We start from the raw sequence: 10,561 nt of genomic DNA, 5'->3' as shown, positions 1-10,561 counted from the left end.
TGGAGAGACACTGTGCTCTAACTTATAAACTGATATGCAAATTCAAAACTCAACAACATACAGGTGCAGATTTTACAGTCAGTCCCCGAACAAGCGAGTTACTGAGCTCAGAGAGCAATACTCTTGTAGCCCCGCCCCAAAAATTTGGTCAGGCGTATGAAATTTCGCGAAACTGCTTCAGACCTAACTCTCTGGTTTGGATAATGAAAAAAGAGCGACGCTAGCAACCACGACACGGTAAGATGAATCTCACAACATTTGTTTTTCGTAATAAAACAGTTAAAATTTCTATTTTTGTCGTACTTTCTCAAAAATCTTCAATGAATTTTGGCGCCCTTTTCATGGCTCCATAAAGTGCCGTTAAATTTGCCGTGAACGTGACTTCGTTACAGTAAAATCATTTAGAATAGAATTAAGACTAGGCCTATGCTCTTTTCATTGATACCAAATTCGCGATTGGAAATGCACTAGTCGTGTAATAATCAACGTATTAACTTAGGGCATAACACATCGGTATGTAATAAAGATGTTACTTGTGTTAGGACGTTGTATTGGCTCTGCGTGTATATACAACATTGCGTGTACATTGCTTTAGTGCGTGGAAAAGGCCCATGTCAAACTATAGTGTTCTTCATAGTGACGTCATTATATTCCGATAGCGCTCTGAAATTATTAGGAGTAGAAAATGCTCATTTTCTTTCAACACAGTATGCAAGCTCCAAAAATGAAGTGTAGCCTAGAAAAAAATGACCTCACACTAACCATGGCAAAATACCATTATTTTTTTCATAGTAAACTGTGGTACAACATAGTGCATACCACAAATTGACTGGGATAGTTTGGTCCTATGGATGCGGTTTACCAGTTTTACCATACCACAATTTTACCATGGTTTATATCACTTTTATATCACAAGAGGTACTCACCAAAAACAACTTCATGTTCATGGACAAGCATTACCTTCAAAGACAGGACTGCCATGGGTACCATGATGGCTCCTTCCTTTGCTTGCCTGTTTATGTCCAGCCTTGAAGAACGCATGCTCAGTACAGCTTCCTGCCGTCCTCTTATCTGGTGGCGCAACATTGATGACATCTTCTTCGTTTGGACCAGTGATGAAGGTAGCCTGCTCACTTTCATTAATCTCATCAATTCTTTCCACAGCACCATCAAATTCACCTTTGATTACTCTCACCAATAGGTTAACTTCCTAGATGTGACTGTTCGCAAGGAACACGGTTCTCTCTCTACTGACTTATACAACCAGCCCACACCAGTATCTCCATTCCAAGAAATTCAAAGAAGCATACCTTTTTTTTGGAAGATACATATCAATTATTTCTTGATTATTTCTGAAAATTTAATCATGCAGCTTTAGTTTAGATTTATGTCAATGCAAAATTCCTACCTGCTTAAAGCTTCAAATGAGTCAGAAATGAGAATTGCATTACATTTTCCATAATGATTTTCATTATTTCATAGTTTAATCAGGGGCGTATCCAGGGGGGGGCGCAACAGGCGCGTGCCCCCCCCTATTGGCCGTCACCAAAAAAAAAAAAGTTTAGCAAAAAAAAAATAAAAAAATTGATGACGACCTTTAAGTGAGTTGTCGGTGATCGCTCAACCCCCCCTCCCGTATGCTTTATTTATTGTTTGCCAAAAAAAGGTTCTGGCGAAGTTCGGCGGCATAATAGTTTTAGAAACATAGATGGTAATTGTGTTTGTATTATCACTATAAACACTAAGTGACATGCCAGCCATACTAAATTGTGCATTTTGTGTCCATATTTACTGGAAATGTTGCTTATTATTAAGGTCGAAAAATGGATCACATATGGTCATGGGCGGCGATCCTGGGGGGGGGGGGGAAGGGGGGATATATCCCCCCATGAAAATGGGTGGAGGGGATGTAATACACCATATCCGCCACCAAATGCCAGGGATAAGAATATTTTCATGCCTACATTTAGGCATCATCGTTAATGTACGGCTCTTTTTTAGCTTCATTTCTCGCCTACCATAAACGCAGCGCGATCTTTACAAATAAAGCGTCTTTATAAAGCAAGAATAGTTGACTGTAGGCTTCATTGGCCCTATAACAACAAAATGTATTATTGCGCCCACGGTATTGATATAGTACATATATGCACCCTCATAGTATTCATATAGGCCCTATAGTAGGCCTACACACGTACATGTTCCCTCGAACAGCTGAGAATCTCATGTTACCAGGGTAATGCTTAATACACGTTTCACCTGGATGCCCTAGCAATCGGTACCTAGGAATGTAACTATGTGTTATAATGTATTGCATGTGTATAGGCCTATAATAGCCTGCATGAGGCCATTTTCTTCATCGAATAATATAAAAGAGCTCTCAAACATCCTAACGTTGCGCCTGAAACAAGATTGACAGGGGCAATTTTCCCAAAATAACACCCGACATTAAAAAAAAAGGTATTTTGGATCCTGATTATGAGATATTTCGGACATTACATCCCTATTTTAAAGTTGGGTATATGCCGCTTGGAAACCTCGGGAAGTGCCGTTTCCGGCCATCTAGAGGGTTTGTTAATCCCAAAATTTTCTTGTACGTTTCGCGCCAATCCACGGTGGCGCTACGCTTAGATAGTCAACAAGGTCATATCCCCCCCCCCCCCCACTCGGAAGTACGGATCGCCGCCCATGCATATGGCACCATTTTGCATTTCAGCCCTTCTTCGAAAGCAAAAATTTTCCACCCCTCCCCTTAGACCCATCCCCCAGGACGGCGATCATTCATGCCTGACGCCCCCCCTATTGGAAAATCCTGGATACGCCCCTGGTTTAATTTTCATTAAAATCCTGAAAATTTACAAAAATAAGACAAACAACAAGTCTTGTCTGATTCATACTCAAAACATCAAAAGATCAAAACTTCTCTGTTCCCTGCTTTCACACAATATATACTGTCCAATGCTAACTTTTTTCACTCCACACTCACCATGTTTCAATCAACAGTCTTTTAAAACATTCCGTTTTGTTTACATACAGGACGAAATCGTACGCACACCATCAAGCGGACAGTTGGTTCACAACCTAAAATTCGTACAGGATGGCACAACAACACCTGTGGCACTATCTTATAGTGCCACAGGTGTTGTGGCACTATGAGATAGTGCCACCAAATCTCCAGCTACTGTAAAACTGGAGATAGAGTTACGCTGACCAACATGACAGTGAATCAGGACACTTTACTGAAACAACTTGCCCTATCCACAACCAACCAGTCTACAATAACTGTAAGTCTATTCACCTCCTTCACATGCTTGTTCAAACCAACTAAGAGAACCAACATTAACACATTGAATTAATTTAGAACTTTATTCAAATAATTACCAAACTAATAAACAAACCAACAGTCAACATCATGTATTCAAAGAAGCTGATTATTTAGACACAAGTTATGAATTGACTTATATACACAGTGTGCAATTAAATCCAAGTTCATGCATATCGATGACAATCATATTTACAAAATTTACAAAGTTCTCCAGTAATTAAAGCAAAACTTGAAAAGTTAGACATTTGTCGGTCACACAGGGAATACAAAATGCTTTCTGATTCCTTCATATGTCAATGAACCTATGCAGCACTGATTATAGAGCAAATTATACAACCCTTCTCACAAGCCTGTCGCCAGGTATATTAAAAGTGAGGGTGATGAACAGGGCCGTCAATTTCAGAAAAAACCCTAACTTGGAGATTAAAAGCGCCACTATATATTTCAAATTTATATATATTATATGTTTGTATAAAATGCTCAAGAATGCATGTGTGAGTGAGTGTGTGTTACAGCTAGCCTGTAAACAAGATATCTCATGTACTGTACAGAGATTCCCCTTGGTTGATCAACATTCACTTATTACATTTTTTTTACAACTTGTTTCAGGCCCAACGCTGTAACTACGCTGTCTTACTGTACAGTGTAACCCAGTATGTGTGTACAACGTGAAACAGTTTTTCCGCAGTGTCTCCAAAACATTGAAGGAGATAGTTAAAAATGAAATATATATTTTGAATTTGCACTTTAAAATTAGTTATAATTCATCTGTAATTTGGTGTAAAAGAAAGAAATTGGATTCGAACCTCCGCCATCCAGACAAAAATGATCCATGGTCTAATGCCTTACCAAGTAAGAAACCTGAATTGTTTTACATATAGGCAATAGTCAACTAATGTCGTGGCAGATTTAAAAATAACCCCCGCCTTGATATAGAGGCCAGCTCCCCACCCTGTTGTCAGTCCTATCTTAATAACATTATAATCGGGAATATTAATAATTGATGTGGGTATATTGTCATGAAACCATCCGTAGTTGCAGCAAATGTAAAAGAGCATTCAGTGAAGAAAGCAATAGGTCATTAACTGTTCATGATTTTTTTCAGACACTGCAGGTATTCAAATGAATTGACATGTTAATATTTGTTTCTACAATCTTTTCATTGCAGATTCATGAGCCACACACTAGGATAATAACTTCAGCATATCATGAGCGCAGAAATGGCCCAAGGGAACATACAGTTCAGTGTACTCAATAAAGATGAGTTACAACAGCTGACCCTCCCAACGGATAAAATGGACAGCTTTCTTCAAGGAGCCACCATAGAGAGCAAGCTTCAGACTGTATGATATGAGGAATACAAGTTTCTGGTACAAGGGAACACAATAACCAGAATCACAAAGCTACTCCATCTGCCAGCACTACAACTAACTCTTCATCCAGCTCTACCTCCAAACAAGGTCAGTGTGAAACCACTGAAAGATCTTGTCAGCTTTCAAGAAAACAAAGACTTGAAGCTAGCTCCCAAATTGACTGAGGCCACACATACACCGTCCCACTTTGAGAAGATGAAGGTATCACACACACTTAATTTTTGCTTCTGCTTTGCGGTACCTGGTTGAGTGTGAGGGTCACCCAATGGATGTTTTAACAACTGCCTGGTTTTAAGAGCTCTGTAACAGATGGTTCAACCTGATGTCCAGTTGTTATTCTGTCATGGCCTTGAGCAAAGTGAACCCAGTTCAACACAAAGTGCTCAGCTATTGAATGCTTGTCAGACAAACATTGTCTAAGTACTGTCAAATACTCAATAGAGCTTGCATTCCAGTACCTTTGGGCAGCTGAAAGGATATTCAGAAATTGTTATATGGGTGTGTTTGTATGCATATGTTTTGATTATCTTGCTTTACAGAACAGCTCCTTTCTGATAAGCTATTTAATTCGGAAACCTGCCAATCACATGTTCAAAATAGGACAGTCTGAAACGATTCTTAAATGAAAAGCTTAATGGCCTGTTGCACTTTAATACATCACTGTTCAGGTAAGGCCAGTAATGGCAGTATGGAGAAAAAGTAACAATTTAATAATTATCATTATGGCCATTTAGTGTCAGGTGTCAGCATAATAAACCAGAATGCAAAAATGCAATGTGGCTTTGATGATGTAACATGAGCAGTTTTCTTCAGGAATCTGATGTAATGTATAGTGAGGGTGTACATGTTTACAAGGGTTTCAAGATTTAACCTATGATGACCCCAAATGACATTTGATCTCCACCAAAAACAAGAGGCTTCTCTGACTCATTGTGGTACTTCTACACACTGAATTAGAGGTCAGCCCAAGCTTCCAGTATTGAGATATCGTGATAACAAGGTTTTCACAATTAGACCCCTGGTGACACCAAATGACCTTTGCCCTCCACCAAAAACAATAGGCTTTTTTTACACAATGCGGTACTTCAACAAACCAAATATGAGGTCTGCCCATGATTCCCTTCTTGAAATATCATGTTCACGAGGTTTTCATAATTTGATCCCTGGTGACCCCAAATGACCTTTGACCTCCACCAAGAACAAATGACTTTTGAACTCAATGTGGTACTTCTTCACATCACATATGAAATTGGTCTGACCTTCTCTTCTTGAGATATCATGTTTACCAGGTTTTGCAGTTTGACCCCAAATGACCTTTGACCTCCACCCAAAACAATAGGCTGATTATACTCAATGTGGTACTTCTACACATTAAATATGAAATTGGTCTGAACTTCCCTTCTTGAGATATCATGTTTACAAGGTTTTCACAATTTGACCCCTGGTGACCCCAAATGACCTTTGCCCTCCACCAAGAACAAACGACTTTTGAACTCAATGTGATGCTTCTACACATCACATATGAAATTGGTCTGACCTTCCCTTCTTGAGATATCATGTTTACAAGGTTTCACAATTTGACCCCTGGTGACCCAAATGACCTTTGACCTCTACCAAAAACAATAGGCTCCTTGTACTCAATGTGGTTTTTCGACACATCAAATATAAAATTGGTTTGAGATTCCCTTCTTGATATATCATGTTTACAAGGTTTTGCAATTTGACCCCTGGTGACCCCAAATGACCTTTGACCTCCACCCAAAACAGTAGGCTGCTTATACTCAATGTGGTACTTATACACATTAAATTTCGTTAATTTATAGTAAGTCAAACTTACACTTTCTAATCCCTTACAATTGTATTTAATGTATTTATTCTTCAGTAATAAAATAAGGCTATTTGTTGAGTCAATTATGGAAGTATAGAAGTCAGGATAAATATTACATGCTTATTATCCACCCCCCTCCCCCACCCCTCCCCATTTATTCTCTGAATGGATTGAAATGTACTTGCAGAAGAGTAATGCAAAAATTACTTTAATCTGATAGAATTGATACACTTTTTCCTATCTATATGTGCAAAGATGTTCCATTTCACTATTACTCATTACTTCATAAGACAAATTGTGAAGGAGTGGAACATAGGACCATGCGTTCTAATTGTAATTGAATGATTCATTCAGGATGCTTCCTAGACGTTTCTTTGTTTCATTAAATGCACTCTATCGTAAAAGAGCGCTTGAACATTAGGCTCGAAGTAATTGATACCGATGTACGAACTGACTGCCTACCATCATTAACGTCCATGGAATTACCTTTAAAAGGCTGAGAGTTCATATTTGTCATAGGGTGATGAAAGGATGTGCCTCGAAAGACTACAAGAAGAAAAAGACAAAGAATCCTAAGAGGAATCATAAAAGGAAGAGGATTCTTAAGAAAGTGGATTACAACGATGTTCGATCGGCAATAAGGAAAGTAATGAAGGAGACAATCAATTCTGACCCCCCGTTCGATAGATCGTTTTGGATGAGAGTTGCTGATTTACTCTCTTGGCCGGCATACAGATATACCAATTCAGTACACAGGTTGTTTACTATATGTTCAGAAAACCGAGGGAATGTGCAAAGTGTTCTTTCCAGAGAAGATGACAAACAACATTTGGGCGGTGTCTCACATTATGATGACGAGGTCCACGAAGACGAGGGCCAGATCGACGACGATATAAGTATGCAAAAGATGTCTAAAAGACTTAAAATTGCAAAGCGATTCTCAGACAATTGGGTTTCAGTTATTTTGCTTATGTCAACGAGTTAACAACAGTTCGATGCAGTATATCAAGTGCCAAAAGTGTAAGCACTGGTATCATTACAAGTGCGTTGGCATTCTTACAGATGTTGTGAATGACGAGGAAATTCACTATGTTTGTGGAATAGATGACTGCAATGATAACGTCAAAGAATTCTGGTGTTATGGAAGGTCAGCCAATGTCCCACAAAATATCACATTACGAAACACGAAATGTTACAACAGAGAAATCAATGATGAACCCACTGATGTAGATAAAGCCTACAACAAAAACACCGAGACAGATAATGATTCATCGGAGTGTTTACCGGAACCTGATTTTATACATCACACCGTTGACGATTTTAATAATGTTTCAAACAAGTCTGGTAAATGTGTTTAATATAGAAGAGTGTAACGATGGATTATTGTTTCCGCCAAATAAGGAGAAGACATACCCCAAGGAAGATTCGGTGTTGTATTCGTCAACCAGGATACACCATTTGATTGATTCAGCGGCAGAAATAGACCAAGACGACAATTGTTCCTCGTATCCCTTAAGTAACAACCACTCTGGTGACTTCAAACACTGTCCATCTGAACGTGGAAACGAGTTCGATATAAACGACTCAGACAATGCGATGAACTCATCACCCAAGAATCATCACCCAAGTTACCATGACGACAAGCGGCATAGTCTACATTCATTAGGCAATGAAAACAGAACATCTTCATCTCACAAACCTAAATGTGAAACCGGTGGCTATACCATACCCTCATCGCCTGAATATATAGACCATGCTGTATCTAATGCCGATTATGCATCTTCTGCAGTGTTTTCAAATATAGAAGACTATGACCACGAGTCAGATGGCATCAATGCAACTACTTTAAAGTCTCTGTCATCCTTGGCTGGAGCAAAAACAGAAGACTGCAGTTGTGACTTCATTCGTTGTCTGCCGAAATGTGTGACTTTCTCGTTCCCAGGAGAAGAATGGCATAGACTAAAAGAAAAACAAAAACGGGAGATGTTTTGGTAGAGGGGAATGGCAAAAGTCTGTTCTGGAAATAATGAAAAAATCCAACCCATTTTGCTCATTCAAGTTCAGTAGCCACCGGGTTAGTATGGCAACATTTCGTAAAAGACGTCAACCGGCGTTCTCGACGCCTTAAAATTTGTGGTATTCAAGACTGGATGGAAAATTAACCTATTTCCAACACGCCAAAGATGACATCAAAGCTTGATTTATTCGACGTGCTGAAAGAAAAGACCTATACCACAAATTTTCGATGGGTTCGTTAAAGCCGATGAAAATGCAGATAAGTAAGTTATCAAGCTTGCAAGGAGCTATTTACGAATCTGGAAATAGGAACGGCATAGGAGAGACACACCATGTGTTACAAAAAATCTCCAGCGAATCCCGATCACATTACCGGATGGATTCAGAGGAAATAATGAGCCTGCTCGGCTTAATGAAGAAACAAAAAGAAGAAATAAATAAGGACACATCTATTCGAGGATATATACAGCACATATCTGTTACGCCCCTGTATATCATTGGCTTTACTGAGGGTGGACTGAGGGCATGGCATGATATTTATAGTAGTAATTCTGGGATGCCACTGGTAGCTGTATACAGTCTACCTTGACAAATAAAAGACTCTTATATTACGAATTATCAGTGTGGAATATTATATCTGGACAGACGACGCTACCTGTAACTATTTAAATAAGTGACGACCACTCATTACCTACAATTACAAATTGGTTAATGGTATTCAGACACCATGAGAAGAAAACATTTGGGCATAACAGAATGAGTGTCCCAAAACAAATTAATAGTGACAGATCTTGGGTATTTCTACTAGCTTCGCTGTACGTATTTAATGGCGAAAACATCGACAGATTCTACGCTAGGACATCACGCAAGAGTCACTGGTCAGAAAAGTAATTGGTTCATCGGAGTTGACCTGCTATTTATTCCAAACAACTGTCAGGGAATTCATTGGAATATGCTAATTTTGCATCCTAATAAAAAACACGTTGACGTTCTAGATTCCCTGAACAGCTTTGAAAGACATATGGAAAAGAGGGTAAATGATTTACTTTTGGTAACGTCACTGCACTTCTTTTCAGCGTTCAGAAAAGAAATGGATCGTATCTTGCCCACAACAATCCGACGGGCAAAATTGCGGAGTGTTTCTCTTATATTTTGCTACATGCGTAGCTAATTCAGAGCCAATACAAGCACTTGATGAAGAATCTGTAAATAAATATAGGTATTTCATTCTGCAGGAACTGTCTGCAAGACGTCTGGGCAAATGTAAAGGAACATTTATTTTATTTTATATAAAGACATGGTGAATTACGGAAGTAACGAAACAATAATAATTACCATTGGATCACAAGAATTTTATAACCAATATCAACTTCAGTCCTGCAGTTTCTAATCTATTCGAGTAAAAAAAATCACTTATTTACAACATGATTACAAACCACGAGCATTGTTAATAATCTATTAATAGTCTGTTTTTTTTTCTGAAATTTCATAGGTCGTTGACAGTGATTACAATTCAGAGAGGTCACTGTGACGTCATATGCCTAAATAGTTTCACGAGATGGCATAGGGATATATTCAGAAATTTATTTAATCTTTTAACGGTCTCGTCGGTAGAAACATATGATGATGGCTTACTATTTATATATTTAGAATTTGGTATATCTTTAACGGTATAGCTCATAGGGGAAAGGGTTGTAAGGCTAGGAGAGGGATGCGGCACTGGTGCAGCAACGATTATTCACCCCACCCAGGGGCGTGCTCATTATTTGGGCAGGGGCGCCTGAAGCCAGTGCGAAGGGAGCCAGGGGTGGGGAACTGAAGTTGTATTGAAATGTATACGTTTGTAATCGCCGTCCTGTGGTAGGGTCACTAAGGGGTGGAGGTATCCCCCTCCCCTTTGAGAATGTATTTATATATATGACTGCCACAAAGGGCAATATATGGTGCCCAGAATTAAGTTAGAAAAAGGCACCTAGGAAGATGTGACCGGGAGGCTGGATTTTTTTATAGAAAGTTCACGTT

At 39.0% G+C, this 10,561-nt stretch overlaps 1 long non-coding RNA gene across 1 annotated transcript; it reads left to right on the top strand.

Annotated features, from left to right (window-relative positions):
* Nucleotides 1-249: 249 nt before the first annotated feature.
* LOC139985195 (uncharacterized) lies at nt 250-9,813 on the top strand. The gene is made up of 3 exons (XR_011799343.1): nt 250-1,121; nt 3,034-3,281; nt 4,491-9,813. It is a non-coding gene; the product is annotated as an uncharacterized lncRNA (long non-coding RNA).
* Nucleotides 9,814-10,561: the final 748 nt, after the last annotated feature.

Source organism: Apostichopus japonicus, chromosome 17 (genome assembly GCF_037975245.1).
Source record: "Apostichopus japonicus isolate 1M-3 chromosome 17, ASM3797524v1, whole genome shotgun sequence".
Taxonomy (NCBI): Eukaryota; Metazoa; Echinodermata; class Holothuroidea; order Aspidochirotida; family Stichopodidae; genus Apostichopus; species Apostichopus japonicus.
This window is presented reverse-complemented; position numbering and strand designations above follow the sequence as displayed.